The sequence below is a fragment of the Pinus tabuliformis genome, chromosome 2_2 (assembly GCF_031772625.1).
Source record: "Pinus tabuliformis cultivar Carrire ecotype Pingquan chromosome 2_2, CPIR1, whole genome shotgun sequence".
Lineage (NCBI taxonomy): Eukaryota > Viridiplantae > Streptophyta > Pinopsida > Pinales > Pinaceae > Pinus > Pinus tabuliformis.
In genome coordinates, this window is record NC_142300.1 from 166,948,648 (window position 1) to 166,971,512 (window position 22,865).

Consider the following 22,865-nt stretch of genomic DNA (forward strand, 5'->3'; position numbering starts at 1 on the left):
CTCGAGGACAGGAGGGAGATCATACAAGGCTATCATAGCAATTCAAACAGTGACAGGTGTAAGTTTTGAAGAAAAAGTGAAATATTTTGCTTTTTGCTAAAGTTTTCTTAAAGGCACTTTATGACCGAATTACTAGGGTTTTGGTAGGGTTACCGGGATTTTTGGTTTGTACACCTGTTCAGTCCACAAGGCATCCAGATCATGAGGCATATGGTGTTATGCGTTGTTATTGAAGGATTAAAGAGCTTGGAGCGTGGTCTTTAAATAAGTGAAGAAGAATGGAAGACAGGGACCGTGAAGATAGGGTACTCATCTTTACTAATTAATGAGCCATCTGCACAGCTAGCACCCGAGACCAGCTCGTTCAGTGAATGCTCCTCCAACATATCTCAGCCACAACAGAAAATGTACAGCTGTCAAGGATCCAAGAAGAATCATGCATACGAGGAGATAGAGTTGGACTTTCAATGTAATTAGGACTCTATGCATTTACAACACAATACCTTATGTATTTAATAAGTTTGTTTAAAAATAGATAAGGTTAGTTAATGATAGACCATCGAGCTCTCCCCTCATGCTTGAGGAGGAGACTCAAGGTAGTTTTAGTTTTGGTTTTCCTATATATAGTGAAAACTCTGATGTAAGTAGGGTTGGAGATTTATGAAAAAAACAGAGTTCTTATATCAGCTTATGTAAAAGACTTTTGACAGTAATAGAAAGATTACTTTTTCTTCCCAAGATTCATCTTGTGTTCAATGCTCAGAATATATGTGATTTTGTCATTATCCTTTATGTTTTACAGCTCACTAAATATGCAATCACTCTGAATTCACCTAGTGCTCAGACTTCCTGTGTATATTTATGAGTTGAGGTTCTTTTTGAGAAATGTTCTGAGTGTTTAAACATTATATGCCTTGGCTTCCATGATTGAGTAGTTATTAGTTTACTGCAGAAGTGTTTGACTCCATGAGCCCAATGGAAGAAGTGTTATTTTGTTGTTCCAACCAGCTTATTTTCATGTACTGTTTGAAGAGTTAGCCATCTTTTCTAGTTATTGATTCCTATCAAAAATCTGTGAGAGAGCCCTCTCTGACTAAGGAGGCTAAGCCTTAGTCTAAAGCCTGGTTTGAAGTAGTTGCATGAGATCTTGCTAAGTAGCAGCCCTTAGTACACGATTTTGTGATAACAAAACCTTTGGGAAGAAAAATAAAGTTGGTGAAGATGTCTTTTTCACAGAGGTCAGCACAAGTAAATCATCAACTGACAGTTCTAGAAACAGAGGCAGAGGGAATTTCAATCAGAATCAAGCAACACATAATGTACAAAGTCGAGGTCGAAGCCAAAGCAGAGGAAACAACTTTAATAGTGGAAACAGTTTAGGCAGGAGTAATTTTCAAGGCAGAGGAAACAGTCAAGGAAGAGGCTATTTTCAAGGAAGAGGAAATAATAATCAAGGTAGAGGACAACCTCAAAATAGAAGTCAAAGCAGAGGCAAAGGACAGTCTCCAGGAAGAGTAAGAGACTTAAGTCAAATTGTGTGTTGAAGGTGTAACAAAGTTGGACATATGTTGAAGATTGTCGAACTTCTATTGACAAAATCCCTAAGTTTCATCAGCACTCAGCACAATTTGCAAATGATCAAGATGATGGTAGTTTAGAATATGTCTTTACTTCTTTGTCGGCATTACAACTTTCATCCCATCTTAAAAGTGATTATGAAGATGCTTGGATCTTGGATTCAGGGGCAACTCAACACATGACTTGTTAACGTGACTTTTTTTGGAATTTTCAAGATTGCCAACTTAATTCCATTTTTCTTGCAGATGATACAAAACATACTCATTATGGAAAAGGTGCAGTTAAAGTTTTTCTCCCTAGCATTGGAGAAAAAATGATTTCAAATGTATGGTATGTACCAACCTTTAAGAAAAATTTGTTATCTTTAGTCACGATTCAACAAGCAAGACATCAAGTAATTATGGAAGATGGCTTAGTTAAGATTAATTCAGTCAAACAAAGCTTGCAAACTGTGATGACAGGTTATGAAGATGGAAAATTGTTAAGGATGAAAGGGGCAGTTATTCCAAGGCATTCTGACTTTATAGGGGCAGTGACTACAGGAATTTCACCTATAAGATTATGGCATGTAAGATATGGACATTTAAATTTTGATAGTCTTTCTAAATTGCAAAAACAAGGGATGGTTAAGGGACTTCCAACTTTCAAAAAGGAAAATGAAAAATGTGAAGCTTGCATTTATGGAAAACAAAGTCGAGAAAGTTTTCCAACAAGTTCATGGCATGCAAACAGGCTGCTGCAACTAGTTCACAGTGATGTTTGTGGACCACTACAAACTTCATTTGGTGGTTGCAAATATTTCTTACTATTCATTGATGATTTTAGTAGAATGACTTGGGTTTATTTCTTAAAGAAAAAGTCAAAAGCATTTGAAAAGTTTAAATTTTTCGCCAACTTGTTGAAAATGAAGTCAAAGTAAAGATAGGTACTCTCAGGACAGATAATGGGGGAGAATTCACTTCAAATGAATTCAAAACTTATTGCAGCGATCATGGCATAAGAAGACATCTTACAAATGTTTACACTCCACAACAAAATGGAGTAGTAGAAAGAATGAATCGCACCTTGTTAGGAATGGAGAGATCTATGTTAACTTTCAAAAGGTTATGTCCAACATATTGGGCAAAAGAAATTCATACAGTTGTCTACTTAAGAAACAGATCTCCAACTGCTTCTTTAGACAGAATCACACCTTATGAAGCTTGGCTTGGTTTCAAACCTTGAGTTAAACATCTTAGAGTTTTTGGATCAATATGTTATGCCTTAGTTCTGAAAGAAAAAAGAACTAAGCTTGACTCAAGAAGTTTGAAATGCACAATGATTGGATATTCTGATGAGAAGAAAGGGTACCGTCTTTTGACCAATGGAAAATTTATTGTGAGTAGAGATGTAATTTTTGATGAAACAGAGAGTAAGAGTGCTGAAGAAATCGAAAGTCTTCTTCAAAAGTTAGAAACTAAAGGCAGTCAAAGAAAAGGAAATACGCAAAGTCAACCAAATTCACCAAATTGGTATGAATTTGATTTTCCTTCATCTGAAGATGATTCATCCAGCCCATCTACTTCAACAACACCATTTGGGTCTTCCAGCAGTTCATCCACATCTCCAGGCAATAGTAGTTCTTCTGACAGTGATTCTCCAAAATCTTCATCTGATCGATGAACATCAATTTACATTAATCCTCTTTACAATGATGGTGACTTTTCAAAATCTCAAACAAGTGAGCATCAACTACCAAAATGAGCAGTTCAACTTTTGAAAGATGTAAAGCCTGATGAGCAGAATAAAACAGGAACAAGGAAGTCACACAGAAGTGAAGGAAATTTTTCCTTGGTAGTAAATGATTTTACGGAACCTTCCACATACAACGAAGTAGTAAAACATAAAGAATTGCAATAGGCTATGGTTGAATAATATCAAACAATAATTGATAACAACACTTGGAAACTTGTTGATTGTCCTCAAAATGTTAAACCCATAGGATGCAAATGGATTTATAGAATTAAACAAAAGGGAGAACTTGAAAAGTATAAAGCAATACTTGTTGCTAAAGGTTTTGCGCAGTAGGAAGGCATTATTATGAGGAAACTTTTGCTCCTACAGCTAAATGGAACACCATCTGATTAACACTTGCATTGGTCGCTCAGAAAGGGTGGAAAGTTCATTAAATGGATGTCAAAAGTTCTTTTCTCAACGGGGATTTACAGAAAGAAGTGTATATGACACAACCACCAGGTTTTGAAATTGAAGGGTAGGAACATAAAGTCTGCAAATTGATCAAGGCTTTATATGGGTTAAAACAAGCTCCCCGAGCTTGGAATGAAAAAATGGATGAATATCTTAGGAAAGTTGGTTTTCAATGAAGTGAATCTGATGATACTTTGTATGTGCGACAATGGGGTAAATATCTGGTGATTCTTGTTATGTATGTAGATGATTTGATCATTACTGGAAATAATGATGATCATATTGCACAAGTGAAAATGGAGTTACATGCAGGTTTTAAGATGACAGGTTTGGGATTACTTCACTACTATCTTGGAGTTGAAGTCTTCCAATGTCCACATCATATTTTCATTTCTCAGAGTAAGTATGCAGCAGAGGTTCTTCAGTGATTTGGAATGTAGGATCACAAGCTCGTTCTTACCCCCATTGAGAAAAACTTGAAACTTTCAAAATTTGAAGGGGGGGAGAGGTGGACAGCAGTACTTACACACAGTTGATTGGCAGCTTGATTTATTTGACAAGCACTCACCCTGGTCTGTCTTATGTAGTCAATATTCTTTCACATTTTATGCAGCAACCATGAGATAGCCACTGGAATGCCACCAAAAGAGTTCTTCGATATATCCAAGGAACAAAAGATTTTGGTCTTGTTTACACAAAGACTAAAAACTTTGTACTTGGTGGATTTTCAAATGCCGACTTTCCTGGAAGTATTGATGATCGATCATCAACACTCGGTTATTTAATGAACATGGGGTCAGCAGCAGTGTCTTGGACTTGTAAGAAACAAGCTACACTGGCCACTTCTTCAGCAGAAGCAAAGTACATTTCAGCATGGGAAGCAGCATGTGAAATTGTTTGGTTGCACAAAATTTTGCAGGACTTGGGCGTTTCTTAGGTAGAAGCTACGTCATTATTCATTGACAGCCAATCAGCCATCAAGCTTGCCAAGAACCTAGTTTTTCATTCAAAGACAAAGCATGCGGACACCAAGTATCATCATATCAGATCTCTCATTGCCAAATATGTCCTCAAGCCAATTTATTATCCTTCAGAAGATTAGATCTCCAACATTTTCACAAAACCTCTTGGCAGAACAAAATTTACTAAGTTCGAGGATGAACTTGGTATCTGTTGTACTGTATCTTCGGATCATAGGGGGGAATGTTAGATGATCCAAAATAAATATTATCATAAGTTATTAAGTTAGAATAAAATAATTATTAATTGAAGATATTAAATTAATAATTATTAATCTAGATATTTCATTATTAAATGGAGACATTTAGAATTAGTATATTGTTGTAAAAGGATATGACTCTACAAATGTGTCGTATCTTAGGCTCTAATTTAGGAGAATTGTTAGTAAGTTGTTTGAATAGCTTTTATTGTAAATGGACACTTGTTATTTTATAAGTGATCCATAATTAGAGGTAGTTAGGACATTGAGCTTATAAATAGCCCATTGCAAGAGTGTTGTGTTGTTCGAGTGTAAACTCTTGTAAAATTCCAAATGTAATTGTTTTTCTTATTAATAAAATTACGTGTCTGAGGGCAATTCTACCATTAAATCCGTCCTATTTCGTTTTCCAAGGTCAAACGATGGACTTATAATTCGGGGTCAATAACTCATTTTTTCTTTAACACATTTGTAAAAGGGTTGGAGTGCAGTTGAATTCAAATCCAAAACTACACTCTCTCCTCTCACAAACACAGATTCATTAACCAATATCAATAGTTATGCTGCTTCCTATAGAAGATGGTTATTATCAAAAGGAGGATGTGACAAAGGCAAAATGTGAAATTAGGAGGTTTTGAGATGTGGATCTCGATGCATAAAATATTTCGCAAGTATGTGTTGAAATGTGGCAACAAGAATATTCCAATTTAATTTGTCTTTGAATTAAATTGTGAATTAAAATCAAATTTAGTCTTAACAACTACTTGGAAATAATTAATTAATTTATTTTTAAGTTAATTAGTTGGAGAAATTCAAGTTAGAAGTCTTTCTGCAGCCATGCAAGAGTTATCCCTTAAATTAAGGAGATAAGATTGAGTTATATTTGGGTTGTAATTAGTTAACTCAGTTTACTGAGTTAAGTCCAGTTAAATTAGTTCCAAACTATTTGAGGAACTAATAGAGAGTTAACAGTCAGTTGATGAATGCATGCACTCAACTAGTGCTACTCCAGTTAATTGAATATTCCCTCATCAGAAACTCATGCATGTTTATTCTGAGAAAGACCCAGTTGAGATTAAAGTCAAGGAAAGTGTACTATCAGTTGCATGTGTTTTCTTATAAATAAAACTCATGCATGTAGTCAAGGAATCATTCCTTGAAGATTGTGCAGTTTTGGAGGAGATCATCCACTAGGTAGAAGAGGTTTTCCACTTGGTGAGGTGAAGATCATCCACAAGGAACAATGCAAGGAAATAGGAGCTTGGAGGGTAGAGAGGAAGGCTTGTGAGAAGCCAGGATTGCCTGTGAGCATATGTGAGGATTGTACTGAGAGCTGGCTAGCTGTGAGAGCTAAGGATTTATATAATTCCTATGTATTTCCACCTTGTATGATAATACAGATAGTGGGGTTTTTAGCTGAGGCTTTCCCAAAAGTATTTTCATGTGTATTGTGCATTGATTCTTATTCTTTTGGTTATATTGTTCAACCCTATATTTAAGCTTCCGCAAACTGATAGTAGAAGTAGGTTATAGTATTCTGCTTTGATTTATATTGCATTATCGGGTTCACCTACATCAGATTTTCTACATGGTATCAGAGCTGGATTTGTAGAAATATTCTACATGGTATTAGAGTTGTGAACAATATACTGAGAAGAGAATCGAAGTTTGAAGTTCAAGGTTGCAAGTGCAAATCGAATTCATATCATACTTCAAGGTTGGCCAATGGCATTCTATGGCTTGAGACTCGAGTATGCCTTGGGAGGTATCTTGAATTACATAGCATGGAAAGATAGAATGGAGGTTGTATTAGAAGACAATGGCTTGAAGGAATTCATTGATCAATAAATCCCAAAGCCAACTTCAACTAATGCACAAGAGTTGGCTAAGTGGAAGAAGTGTGTGGTGAAGGCGAGACGAATCATCCTTGAGGGAGTTCGAGACCATATTGTCTCGAGTCTCCATGGGAAGGATACTCCATTTTCAATGTGGAAGACATTGAAAGACCTCTACCAGAACAATAGCGACCAAAGGAAATTAGTGCTCAAGGATAAGCTTCGAAGAATCAAGATGGAGAAGGGTAATACTATTTCCACATATCTGAACAAGCTTACCACCTGCAGAGATGAGATTGGCAGTGTGGGAATAACTATTGATGATGATGATATGGTGAGCCTCGCTCTCCTTGACCTTCCAAAGAGTTGGAATTGCTACCAGGACTCTGTGAATGGAAGGGAGAAACTATCGGATTGGGAACAATTATGGTCGGATCTGATGCAGGAGGAGCACACGAGATGGTTCTTCATCCAAGAATGATGATGAAGAAAATATGGCCTTAACAAGTAAGGCAAGGAAAGGGAAGGGGAAGGCTTCCCATTTCAAACCAAATTCTTCTCATGGAGGGAAGAAGGGCGACATGTCTAAAGTGAGATGCTTTAATTGTCACAATATGGAACATTATGCGACTAATTCCCCATCAAAGAAGTTCAAGAAAGGATCCTCAGAAGGATCAGAAGGTGAGGCATTAGCCTCTCAATTTGAAATGGACTTTACCCTCATTGCATACATGGTGTCATCGAGATGGGTTGTGTCTGGTATCTTGACAGTGAAGCCTCATTTTACATGACCGGTGATAAAATTTTATTCAATGCCTTGGAGGAGAAATACCTCAAGATGTGCATAGAGATGGGTGACGACGGAAGGTATAGTGTTTCAGGAATGGGCACAGTTTCTTTTCAGAGAGAGCATGGAGCTCCTCTCACCTTGACAGATATGAAATATGTGCCTGGACTGAAGAAGAACTTGGTATCAGTCGCGATGTTGGAGGACAAAGGCTACGATGTTGTCTTCAGTAAAGGAAAGGTGTTCCTAAGACACATAGCCACGGGTCAGACCAAGAGGATAGGGATTCGGGTGAAGAATCTCTATAAACTAGAGGTAAATGATTGTGCGGCATTGAGTGCGAAAGTAGAATTGGTGCAAAGCCAAGACATTGGCGAGTTGTGGCATAGGCGATTGGGCCATTTGCATCATGGGGCTTTGAAGATCATGCATAAGATATATACAGGACTTCCCAAAGGTAAACTTGAGCAAGTTGACACATGCAAAGGTTGTACCTTGGGAAAGTACACCAAGTCTTCCTTTCATGATCGAGACAGTCGAGCAGAGGTTATCTTAGAGCAAGTTCATACTAATGTGTGTGGACCATACTCTATGGAATCCACAACGAAGCAAAGGTATTTTGTAATTTTCATTGATGACTATTCTTGTAAATGCTGGATTTATTTCATGCAGAAGAAGGACCAAACATTCACAAAGTTTTGTGAGTTCAAAGCTTTGGTCGAGAAAGACTCAGGGAAGAAGATCAATGCCTTGAGAAGCGACAACGATGGAGAATTTGTCTCTCAAGAGTCTAATGGCTTCTGTGCAGCGGAAGGAATTAAACGAGACTTGATGGAACCTCACAACCCACAACAGAATGGGATGGCCTAGAGGAAGAACATAACTATTGTAGGGGCAGCACGGGTAATTCTGCATGACTAAGGCCTACCACTTCACTTGTGGGCTAAGGCATGCAACATAGTGGTCTATTTCTAGAATAGAAGCTCGCATCGCATACTTTGGATGAAGACACTAGAGGAAGCTTTCTCCGGTAAGATACCAGATGTGGGTCACTTCAGGATCTTTGGCTCATTGATATATTTTCGTGGGACAAAGGATGCACGCAAGAATCTTGAGCTGACAATAGAGTTGGGGATGTTTGTGGGGTACACTGATACACCTCACAATTATTAGGTTTACATACCTACCAGTCAAAGGACAGTGGTTCACAGAGATCTCAAGTTTGATGAGCAGAAGGCCATGTGAGTTTCCCTTGAGAGGGAGCTCCAACTACAAGCTGTGGAGGAACTATTGGTTCCTAAGGAGGAGGAGCCTCAAACTGATGCGAAGCAGCCACATGTAGAGGTTCCAAGAGTGGAGACATCCACTCAAGCAGAGTCTTCCAGAGATGGACGGAAGCGCACAAGAGAAGCTGACAAATTATTGAAGGATGCGAGAGAGAATGTGGGAGCACCATCTTCTCAGCGCAGACAGAGGAGGTCACCTGAGAGGTACACTAGATACATCGCCCTTGCTGGGGAATGTGTTGAGACCAAGCCATATTCCTCTGAGGAAGTAGTGCAACAGCCGATTTGGGTTGATGCTATGGTGGAGGAGTATGAATCCATAGTTTGTAACAGTGTTTGGGTTGTGGTTCTGAGACCGGAGAACAAGTCAGTTGTGAGTTCCCTTTGGCTTTACAAGGCAAAGCAAGCCGTTGATGATGGGAGGATCATGTTGCTGTATTATATTTCGACAGAGGAGAAAGATGATGACATTTTGACAAAGGCATTGTCAAAATGTAAATTCGAGTTCCATAGAGACATGATCGGGGTGGCAGATAATCCCTTTCTTGTTGAGAGGGAGTGTTGAAATGTGGAAACAAGAATATTCCAAGATAAATTGTCCTTGAATTAAATTGTGAATTAAAATCGAATTTAGTCTTAATAGCTGCTTGGAAATAATTAATTAATTTATTTTAAGTTAATTAGTTGGAGAAATTCAAGTTTGAAGTCTTTCTGCAGTCATGCAAGAGTTATCCCTTAAATTAAGGAGATAAGATTGAGTTATATTTGAGTTGTAATTAGTTAACTTAGTTTACTAAGTTAAGTCCAGTTAAATTAGTTCCAAATTGTTTGAGGAACTAATAGAGAGTTAACAGTCAGTTGATGCATGCATGCACTCAACTAGTGCTACTCCAGTTAAATGAAGATTCCCTCATCAGAAACTCATGCATGTCTATTCTGAGAAATACACAGTTTAGATTAAAGTAAAGGACAATGTACTATCAGTTGCATGTCTTTTCTTATAAAGAAAACTCATGCATGCAGTCAAGGAATCATTCCTTGAAGATTGCACAATTTTGGAGGAGTTCATCCACTAGGTAGAAGAGGTTTTCCACTTGGTGAGGTGAAGATCATCCACAAGGAACAGCACAAGGAAATAGGAGCTTGGAGGGTAGAGAGGAAGGCTTGAGAGAAGCCAAGATTGCCTGTGAGCATCTGTGAGGATTGTACTGAGAGATGGCTAGTTGTGAGAGCTAAGGCTTTGTATAATTCCTATGTATTTCCACCTTGTATGATAATACAGATAGTGGGGTTTTTAGCTGATGCTTTCCCCAAAGTATTTTCATGTGTATTGTGCATTGATTCTTCTTCTTTTGGTTATCAACTCGATCTTTAATCTTCCACAAATTGATAGTAGAAGTAGGTTATAGTATTCTACTTTGATTTATATTGCATTATTGGGTACACCTACATCAGATTTTCTACAGTATGTTATAAGAAGGAAAAATAAACGCAGTGCAATATTGCTTTGTGTTCAACCATTGTATGACATAAAAATGCATGTATGCTTAATAAATGGACTAACATCAACAACAAAATGCTTGAAAGCATAAAATTCATCATCTATAGACATGCAAACTTCCACTGCCATTAATATATTTCGGTGTGATTCAGAAGCAATTGCATCAGTGACAACTAACTCAACGTCTTTGTATAGCTATCCAAAAGACTACAGATTCTCTTGTGCTGTTGTTTTGAAACATATTTGTTTGGTGTAGGTTTCCACAACCAGATTCTTTTAACTTCTGAGGTCAACCACTATCAATATTGACATCTTCACATTATTTGTTATCTCCCACAACTATTCCCTCATATTTGTCACTTAATTGATGGGTCAATTTTTTTTCCAACCAATGTGTATAATCAAACTTGAGAAGTACGAAGATCTCAATTGGTTTTAAGACTACTTGTGACTACTAGGATTCTATTGCTTTCTGTTTTCAATGATAACAACGAAATTTTTTATTCTTATATCTTCTTACAAGCAAGCTTCTTTAAAGAGTTGTATATATGGTGATACGTGGTGGTAAGATGAGAAGTCTTTTACACTCAACAACAATATCATTATTCAATCATTTAAGTAACAAAAAAGAACGTGCACAAAATGTATAATGAGATTAACTATTCAAATTTAAAATAGATCATGTATATTCAAATGATAGAAACATTCAATAAAATACTCTCTTAATTCTAGAGAGTAACTTTAGCAATGAATCCATCTTGCAATTATAATCCATGATATAGCTCAATTATGCAAAGTTTAAATTTCAAAGTTTTTCTCACAGCTAAATAAATAGAATTGCATAAAAAATTTACTTCTATTTTCTATGCTACTTTTTCTTACACTCCCGCAGCATTTTTTTTGCAACATGTGGTGCAATTGCTAGTTAAATTTAAATACGGTTATGAGGACTCTAAGAATGATTTGTCATTGCTCACTATTAGTTTAGCATTGGCCAATGCAAATTATAATGCTTAATTTTGAAAAATAAATATTTATTTTTCAATATTATTAAAAAAATAATTTTCAAACATTTGATTAGACTATATCTTGAAGCTATTATTGCAGACTTTACACAATATAATGCCTTATGGATAACTGCCTTACATTTCATATGTCATAATTTAGAGGTATGCTTGAAATATTCATTCATACATGATTTTGCAGGACAACCTTCCAAAAATATTTGGCAACCTTCCAAAAATAAAATATTTGAAAATAACTTATACTCAAGTAAATAAAATATTTACCATCAACTACTTCCCACCATAATTTAAGCAAGTCTTTGCATAAAAAATGGATAGGAATAAGATGTAAAGATATCACTGTTATTTATGTTTTCTTCAATACTTGTGTAGAAGTAAGACTATAAATGTATATACTTACTTGCGGTTACTACCCACCAAAATTTATGCAAGTTCTTGTGCTTGAGCAAGCAATTTTCTTATCCACTTCACATATTAATTTATTAGTTCCTATCAAAAACACACTATAGGATGATTTGTATATCAACCATTATAATTTATCATTGAACAATATACCTTATAATTATTTATGCAATTTTTCGTAAAGCATAATTTCTACCCTAAGTAGGAGCTAATATGTCGTGCAAAAAAAAATGACAATATAAAAATTGAATTTTATTACTTTTATTACTTTTAACCTTTTATTATTATTTGAGATAAGATTTAAATGTTTACACTGGTTTACAACCATGGGGTCTTCGATAGAGAATGATCAGGTACTCTGTTAAGACACTCCTTGATGTGAATTCACAGGTTCAATTCCCTAAACCAATCAGGGTGACTCTTTTACAGACACTACAAAATCATCTCTCCATACTCACATTTAGGCCTACACATCTACCCCTATACTGGGTTATAGAGTGTGAAGAGGCATTAGTATTATTCAAGGATTGAGGACTACTGAAGCAAAACATCTTAAAAAAATAATTAGTGGACACCACTATAATCATCAAGTTTATGCTAAGAACCTACTCTCTTATTGATTAACATTTAATAAGTTTTATCAAGAGAATTAGAAGAATTGTTTGTTTTGAAAGTGTTGAGTTCTTCTACATCCTAAGGTCACTCAACAACCAAATAGATCATCTAGGCAAGAAGGCCAACAAGAGATTGTACTTCTGGATTGTGGAAATTTAAGATTAAAGAGTGGGAGGTTATTTTTCCCATCCCCTAACTATCAAAACATAGTAATAAAACCACTTTAGTGATAAACAATTGACACATCAATAGGCACATAAAAATTAATTACCATTTGTGGTGATCAAAGAGAATTTAACCAATAGTACACTTGCACACTTCAAGGTTAATGCAAGGTTAGGCACATCAATTCCTTTAGAGGTTTAATTCTATTATAGGTGGGAAGATGGCTCTTACTGCAGATTTCTAGTTTGAGGATTGCGCTGCTTTCTTAGTTTGTGGCTTTTGATTTTGTCTTGACCTAAATTGAATTATGGATTTGAATTGGACTTTCACTCTCCTAGATTATCTTTGTAGGAATGTGGTCCTTGTAGTTTTCTAAGTTCATGGTCTATTGGATTTCATTCATAAATATTTGGTGGCATTATCTCCAAATCTAATTTGTGGGGCTCAAACTTTTATTGGTTTGATGGCTTGTGTCCATGTGGTTTGAATCACATCAGTCAACATGTCTTAAGATCTTCAATTTCTAGTTTGCATGGCTTAGTTTGATTTGGTTGGTCCAACCTATATTAAATGGTCTTTTTGGACTACGTTATTTGTTCTTCCAAGATATCCCTACTCTTCTTATCTCAAATTTGCAAAAGGTCAGCATTTGTCCTTCTTCTACTTTTCAAAGGGAGTGTTGGTTTTTGAAGTTAGGCTGGTTGGATTAAGTGCTATGAGTAGAGATAAGGTTCCCATTTATGTTTTATGTCAAGATATAAAATTGGATCATGAGAATAAAGGGAGATTCCAATTATGTAAAATTGTTGAAATCCATATAGATTCAAGGAGATAGGAGAATTATATTAGTGATAATAGGAACTCGATATTTTCAATTACTGATAGAATTCCCTCCAAGGAAGAGGTTAGAAATTCTAAATCTACCTTCATACTAGAAACCCTATACAATCAAAAGAGATAATTTGAGGACCTTGTAATTGAGTGTGCTTCTCTTTTTGGTAAGAAACAATACTTTAACTAATTCTATTGGGCTATCAATTAGGTCCACAATGAAGGAGTTTCAAGAAGATAAGAAAATGATAATAGGGGGATGTGGAAATGTTGAATGTGGATGAAAATTTCATGGTCAGTGTAGAAAACTAGGAGGATGCTTACAATCATCATGATTTTATTTAGTGATAAGGGATTATTTTTTTTTAAAGTTTACTTGATATTATCGACATTTGACATAATCTATACTATTAGTACTTTTCATAAATCGTATATGAAGGGTTGTTTTGTCTTCATGTTTAGTATTTTCTAAATTTTAGACAATTATCATAATATTTTGTTAGATAATTACCATCTATATGTATTATCATGCTAACTAGTGAAAATGTAGATATTTTCTAATACAAACATATATGTTTGTATTAAAAAATAAATCGTATTTAATATTTATAATATATCTATTCAATCTCTTTTCCCAAAAGGGTTGTATCCTTTCATGAGAAATATGGAGATTTTCACTAAGGATCAACGATCAATTTTCGTGAGCAAGCCCAAAACTTAAGGCTTCCATGAGGGCACTTGAAGGTGGTGGTGAAATGTGTGAGGCTTGCATTGCAATCGTTGTGCAGAGTGTAAGTTGATCAAAACACAACCTCTTGTCATCCTTACAAGTAGACACTAATTGTTATTGTTAAGACCATAATTTTGACCTTTGGATGGTGCTTGCAAGTATTTAGAAGGAGATGTCTAGGGTTTAGCCCTAGTTGCTCATAATAGCTCTTAATGGCTCTCTTGACTTCTTACCGAAGCTTGGATATTCCACTCCTTCCATCCTCCATATGGGTTACTTTGCATAAACTATAGCCCCAATCACAGTAGTATCTATAGCATAATATCCAAAATCACTCAGACACAATTAATCTCTCATTGGATTATGAGTGATTTATTTTCCTTTTATAATTTCCTTTTCTTTTCATTGCATATTTCCTTTTATAATTTCCTTCTAAGATGTACTTTTAAAGGGGCATGCTAATAATATTTAGGAAATTCGAGTGCACATGGTACATGAATCCCTATCTCCATCGAGTATGGTAGCAATAAATGTAGCAATGCAACTTATTTTTTATGGAGACAATGGATTTATCCATAGAGTTTAGTGGGTTCGAGCCAAAGCTTATAAACCTTGATTAATGGATTACTAGTATGTGAAATTAGAAATATATGAAGCTTATATATACTCCTACAAAAAAAAAATTTATCATGGAATTTGAAATATATATAGAGGAACAAGATCACATTTTCAACTTTGGACCTTGTTTTTGGGGAAAATTCAAATTCCACATGAAACCCTAAACTCCAACTTTCAGCCCAACCTCGAATTCCTTCTCCACAACATCAATATAGGTTGGAATTCCTAACCTTCCTCTACATTTATAGGTTTATGAAATCTTTAGTGATATTGTAAGTGCCTTATCAAAATTTCATTTCATAAGTGAGTAAACAAAGCACCATCATACCACTACATACACATGCATTTGCATAGACATGGATTTCAACAATGGTTTTTTTGGGAGAACTTAAGCTTGTTATTAAAGAATACATTTGGACTCTAAAGTTGGGTTGAAAATAATTCACCTTTTATTATAATGCATGTTTCAAAACAATGAATGTTGCCACCCACTCTCCATTGCTCAATGTATAATTATAGAATTATCATAGTGAGAGGAGGACCAATCAAGTATTTTACTAAATTATGATCTCATTCCAAATATTGTACAACTAAGCTTGGTGAACATTTTATTAATTTTGATTAGCTATCATGATGGTAGTATGATTTTTTATTTACTAGAATCACATGTTGGCACTCCATTTTTTGTAGGGCACATATACCGAGTGGTTTATATAGAAGGTAATAAACTGGCAACAACTATTATTGGCATGCTGTGTAGAGGGAAAGAAGACTCTCAGTGTCTCATTAATGGAATTTGAAAGCATTGATTTTCCAATTGGGTCGATGATTATCAAAGGAGAATATATAAAATAAAATGAAAGAACATAAAAGAAAAAATGGTTTGTATTTGAAGAATATAGACCGGGTCATTTGGTATAAAACTATACAAACTTAGTTGTTGGTACAAACACCCCACTATAAACAATGCAAGGCTAACATCTAACAAACATTTGGAAGGATGCAAATAAGATAAACATCTTGGAGGACCCAAAAACGATCTTCAACATACAGTGTCAAGGATCCAAGGGATAGTTTCAAACTCTTATATTAATCCATAGATGAGTATTGGAAGTTGCTTGTTATATAAGGGATAATTTATGATGCATTGTGTTAATTCAACAAATCCAAGGGACAAGTTTATGATTTGACACATGGAAAATAATTTTTTCAGGATAAGTGGGGCACCAATTGACTTGTTTGGATGTTAAACTAGGAAGCATGTGTTGAAGGGAGTGTAAGAGACAATGCTAGATCATAATAGTATGCAAACTACGAGTATTTTAAATGTTTATAATTACAGGAGAGAAGCATTGGGGATGATGAACGTTTTTATTTAGCAACTTATAATGTGCCTTTTTATAATTAGTTATGTGATCAAGGTGTGTTTAATTCCTAGGTAAATTGATGAGTCTTAAGTGTTAGGTTTTACAAGATTTTGATTTCATGTCCTAAGGTTTAAAATATAATATAAAACCATGGAGAGGAATGAATTATTTTTGTGCCATAAATATGACATTATAGTTATAATGGATATGGCATGCACATCCTATCCTATTCTCCTTATAGAAGTGGGTCTTTCCCCTATCGAGAGCCTAGCTGTGACTAGGCTTCTGTTGTACAAGCACAAAATCAATACCATAGGAGACCATAGACTTCCTAAGCTAGCTTTAAATTCCAGCCAAAACCACCTAAGGCTCAAATGAGGTTGGTATAAAGACACCAAGGCCTGGTTTAACCATTGGGAGATCGACGAGAATGTTGCATTGCAAAACATTAATAACATTAAAAATATTGTTACTTCTAAGTTCAAAGAAAAAATGTGGTGTGAGAAAGATTTAGCAGCTAAAAGAAAATTAAGATATTATAAGGAGGTCATCAACCCCACCCTAGAAGATCAAAATTATCTCTCTATTTTAACTAGCTCAAAGAAGAAAATTAATATAGCGAAGATTAGATGAACTCTCATGAGCTCCATAGTGAAACAAGTCGTTAGGCAGTTCCTAAAACACCATGGATGTAAAGGTTCTGCCATCTCTGTGAGAATACAAACATCGAGGATGAAAATCACTTCATCTTAGAGTGCCCTGCGTACAACCACATTAGATCTCAGTTTCAAAATCTTTGTTGCAATACTGACCTTCCTAGCCTTTTACGTTGTCAAAATTCCAGTGAGCTCGGGAGGCTTCTCTCCAAGCTTTTTGAGCATAGGAATAAAATCTTAAATCAAACTAAATAATCAGTTTCTTTAGGTCCAATAGACCAAATTTTGGTCTCAGTGGACGTTAACCATCATCATCATCATCATCATCAAATAACAAGAAAGCGTGACATGGAAAATTCTCAACAAAAACTAGTAAATTGGTGGAGAAAGCCAAAGTCCCTTAAGGTATATAAATACTTGCATTTATATTCTTTTTGTGTCAATTCAATCAATGTACATATCATATGTAAAGGTATTCTTTTGTTTCACTTTGTTGGATTGTTAACAAAATATCTTATGTTGTGTCAAATAATGAAGAGGAAATACAAAGTAGAAAGTCTCTTCAATGATAATATAGGAAAAATGCATCAAAATTGGGGAAAAGAGATATTAGGCTTAACCAATGATTATGAGGACCACAAATAATAGGTTTTTAAGAAAAAAAAAAAAAAAAAAAAAAAAAAAAAACCTTCCTCCCTAGTTATTTTATGGATTTTCATTCTACTATAGTCTAAAAATTCATGTAATTAGTCATTTATGTGGGTCTTTATCATTTTATCATTTTCCACTACTTATAATTTTCAAGAACACAGAATGCAGAGCCTACATTATAATCTTCCATATCACTCTTCCTCTCATTTAAGCATTTCTATACTAAGAATTTTTCATGAATGAGGAAGGTAGAGCTCACATTACAATCTTCCATATCACTCTACCTCTGCATTATCTTCTTCAACACTTATTTACCTATGCATTATCCTCCCTAACACTTAGAATATTTTCAACTTTCTACCTCTCCACATTACTTAGTTCATTTCCATTTCTTCTTTCCTATTTCTCCTCATTCATTTTCACTTTTAACACTTAGTAATTTTTTCTCATATTCCTTATTTCTCCAGATTTCTAATCCTAATTTTCTCCTTCCCTCTCTTTGGAACACCTCTTAATGGCACATGGAAGCAAGGTGAACCTATCTATAACTGACATTTGAAAGGTATGAATTATACATGGATGATTAGGAAACGACTTTGCATGATGATTGGGTGTGGAGGTGGTGACAAATTATACAGAATGCACAAGATACACTAGGTTCCATGGATCTTTCTACTTTAAGTAGAATTTCAAATCAAGGATCAAGATTCACATGGAAAAAGGATCAATGGTTTTTTAGTCCTGATCATTAGGAGGCCATATCTTGAGTTCTCAATGTCTAAATTGAGAAAATGAGAGTTGTTGGAAAGCTAGAGATATGAAAAACAACTTGGAAATGGCTTCATGACTAGATTGATAGTTTTCATTCCCTTAAATTAATATAAATTTTTATGACTATTTCGATTGGCAAGAAATTAATTTCAAAAAATGTTTTATGAAAACAAGTTTTGAATGAGCCCACATTATGTAGATCACTTGGAAAAGCATGTTATGTAAATATTATGAGGTCTTTGGTTCAAAATTCGACGTGCGTATGTCTACATATGGGCAAGCATGTAAACCTAGTGTTCAAAGTGATAACAAATAGAATTGACCCCATGTAATGTGAGTTCAAGATCGCACTAGTTGTCGATTCCACTAGTCCCAAAACAAGGATTTTTTTATTGTTTAAAGTGGAAACCATTTTGGAGGATGAAATCAAAGTTCATATTTACAAAAGGGACTTAATTTAGTCATCAAAAAAGGGAAAAAAATCCATAACTGTAAAGCAATTCCAAGAATATTATAAAAAGATATGAAGCACATTCAAAATGGAAGCTTTATTCTACTGTGATTTGTGCTGAAGGCGAGTTTTACTTTTCCAAATTTTGCGAATTGGTCTCCTTGAATTTCTCTTTCATATTTTCTTCTACATCTTTCTATCCATTAGGTTTTCCATGTGCACTTTGCAATAGGAGGATCTAGGACTGATATGTGTCCTTGTATTATTCCAAGCACTTTTTAAGGTATTCCATGTCTAGAGGAGCAAAATCCCTGCTTGTAATAAATCAAATGCATTATAATATCAATTTATTTAATTTTAATTGAAATCTTGTTAAGGTCGTTTCATCCCCAAGTCCCAAAATTATTATCTCCTTTATGGATAATAACATGATGTGAGGAGAAAAGGGGAATATGATATATTACTATGAATGAAGATACACATACACATATACATCCAAATTTCCTAATGTTCTTCTATCTTTTTTTCTATATTCAAAATAGATACCACCCCTATTTCTAGGGGATGTTTAACTCCTAGTCAGGAGGTTCCAATGGCCAAATATAAAGTTGTTTATGCTAATTTATTAGGGTATCCCAATTTTTTTACAAGTATTGGCTAGTTTTTCACATGCATTTTATTATCATAATTAATCATAGAAATCCTAAGTTAGTTTTCATTGGTTACATTGCATAGCAAAGTCAATAAGATTTCTAATGATCACATGCATTATATTCTTTGAAAAATTGGGCATGTATTTCATTTCAAAACATAGGTATGACAGTTTTCCATAGTTTTCAAGGTTCTTCGTATTATTCCTCTCAAGTGTTAAAATATATGTCTTGAAATGAACATTGTCCTAATAAGACATTAAAAAATCAAATTATAAGTTTTCGAAAAAGTTTACTAAGAGAACGGGTCGTGCTAACCTTGTTATTGGTACATTAAGATAAAATATAAAAATAAACTTCTTATACCTAGCCAAGACATCATGGGTTTGTAACCCATAAGACCATTTTATTCCAATGAGAAGTGTTAGGTCCATGCATTAATATCTTGAAATTACATATAGATCATTAAGGAAATGAATTTTTAAAATTACAAAATTTGAAGTCTTTATATATATATATATATATATATATATATATATATATATATATATATATATATATATATCCCTAAGGGTGATGTAGGACCAACATGTAACAAAAAATTGGATGGATGTAAATAAGTTCAACATCCATGAGAACCCAAAAATAATCTTCGGCATAGGGTGCCAAAGGATCTAAGAGAGAGTTTCAAACTCTTGTGTTAATTCATAGATGAGCATTGGAAGCTATTTATTATATAAAAAGATAATTTATGAAGCATGTTGTTACTCTTTATTGTCTTGCCAACATTATATTATGATAAGAAGTTACAAAGCATAAATTCTTTTCAACGATAATATAGGGAAAATTATCAAAATTGGGAAAATAAGTGAAAGGGTTAACCAATGATTTTGAGTACCACACAAAATGGTTTTTTAAGATAAGAAAAAAACTATCTTTCTCTCTGGTTAGTTCATGTATTTTGATTATGTTATAGTCTAAGTCTTTTAGGTTTTGGCTCTTTTTCTACCATATTTTCTAGTTAATTTTGTCCAAAACCAGGTAGGGATTTGTCGAAATCATAAGTTCAAGTTATTAAATATGCAAAATCCAAATGCTTACAATGTTTTTCATGGTGTTAAATCTATTTATACATTAAAAATATATATTTTAAATAACAAAAAATCACCGTCTCACAAAAAATTAGATAACCAAATTTATGTGGAAAAACTAATTCACATTGACCTTTTCATTATTCCTTCCCTGCAATACAAATAATTAATTTATTCTTCTTGATATTAAAAATCATCAATCTCATGGTTCATAAATTAGTTTGTATAAAATAAATTAATCCTAAACAAAATTATTTTTTAATAATGTAACAAACTTATATACAACATTTTAACTATAGAAAAATAATCTCAAATAAAAAAATTATTGAAAAAATATATTATATATTTTAATGATATATTTCTCTGTTTATATTTCAAAAAAGTATTTAATAATAAAATAGAGTAATATAAATATATAATATAAATTTATTTCAATCTTTGTAGCTTGAGTGGGCTTAATGGTTAAGAGCATGTGTTTCCTTCTAAGAGGTCACAGGTTCAAAACCAGAGGGAGGTAGAGTATGTATGCCTTGTTAGATTTAACAGTGTAATCGCTGCACGGAGATGGGTCCCTTGTCCCACAAACAATGGGGTCTCATACACAAATCTGTCCCTTGTTCCACAAACAAAGGGGGTCTCATACACAAATCTGTCCCTTGTTCCACAAACAAGGAGGTCTCATACACAAATTTAGTGTCTAGCTTAGTAGTGACCTTAAAAATAAATTATATATATATATATATATAATTTATAATAAATACCATCTAAAAATAAACAAATTAAAATAATGAAACAAACCATTAATATCAAACTTAAACATAATAACTAATCTCTACTATCATTCCTAACTTGGTGATCGAGTCTCCTAACTCGGTGCTGGAGGCTGTATCATATTTTAAAATAGTTTAATTTTATCAAAATGTACAGTTGTAATACGAAAGTTATAAGTCAGAGTCAGTTCAACGTTGAGAGGGTGTAGCGGTCATATGTTTATACTCGAAGACTGCTCTACATTTGCCATTTTATGATATGCAACGAGTAAATTCAGATTAGTTTAGTCTAGTGAGAAATAGTGCTTCAACACATGAGGAAAGCCTCGAATTCTATAGGCCAACTTTGGAAATTTGTGATATGTTTAATTTTAAATTTGTAAATCATGTTATTTTATCATAGAAGTGAATTATAAATGTATAAATTATTTTTTATTAAATAAAAAATATGTTTCAATTTATTTATTTTTATAATTTATACTTATTTGTTTTTTAAATAAATTAAAATTTCTAATTTCTAATTATTTGTTTTTTAAATAAATCAAATTATTATTATTATTATTATTATTATTATTTTGAGATGATAGTTATAAGGTTAACTTTTGGATTGAGAAATTGTGACTCATGATATTTGGGTCAATTTTTTTCTTATGGTGATTTTCACATCATGAAGTGACTTAGCAATACACATCATGAAGTGATTTAGCAATATACCACACCACTTTCTTTCATGATCTTAGCAATACACATCATGAAGTGATTTAGCAATATACCACACCACTTTCTATTCTACGCCATGTAGATTAAAAATTTTAAACAATTTCTAGATTTGTTAGTGCCATCATTACCCACCGAGCATGCTAATCTTCTTAGCATCTTTCCAATTTTATGAAAAGTCTATTTTTTTATTATTATTAAAATTTATATTAAAGAAATATAATTACGATTTCTTTATTTATTTTTGTTAAGCTTGGCATAACCATTCCATTTTCTATTAAACAAAGGCAAGTTTACACCACAAAGATTGATCAGGTGGCCTCAACTTGCCCCGAAGGAAAACCAAGTCTGTTAGCCACCTATCAGCATTGTAAACCATCCAAAAACAATAAAGTCTTAATCTCTCTAGCCAAGGTAGATATGTTGTTGTTTCATGTCCATACACTACAGAACTATCTGAACTGATATTTGCATCACATAAATTAAAAGCTATCTACATAAAACAAAAATATGCATGAGTAAGGGTCTATTCCTTCTGCTCCTCTAAGGTAGATTCAACAGGTGCCAGATCCTTGGCAGATGCCCCAGGCATGTCATTCAGTTCCAGTATGCAAGGGATGTGGCAGTCAATTCTATCCAGTCTGATCTCTTGTTTGTGCAGCTGAAAAAGGATTTTCTGCAAATCCTTCTTGTAACTCGACATACCTTGGAGTGTCACTGCCATTCCCACATAAATATATTCCATTGCTTTGCCTAATAAACTCTTCATTAACCAATACAGGTAAAGAGTTTGTTTAAACTGCGTAATTCTTCCTCGGGTGTTGCCCAGATCCAGGACTAAGGTCCTCCAATTGTCCATTTCTTCCTCTGTCTCACTGCCTTGTTTATTTCCTCCTCCCACTCTTCTAATAGTTTATGTATTCTTGCATTCGTCCCCTCACGATAAGCCTCCGCTGCCTTAG

The 22,865-nt window shown here is 34.1% G+C and overlaps 1 pseudogene; it reads right to left on the reverse strand.

Moving 5' to 3' along the window:
• Positions 1 to 21,992: 21,992 nt before the first annotated feature.
• LOC149191946 (U6 spliceosomal RNA) lies at positions 21,993 to 22,084 on the reverse strand (annotated as a pseudogene).
• Positions 22,085 to 22,865: the final 781 nt, after the last annotated feature.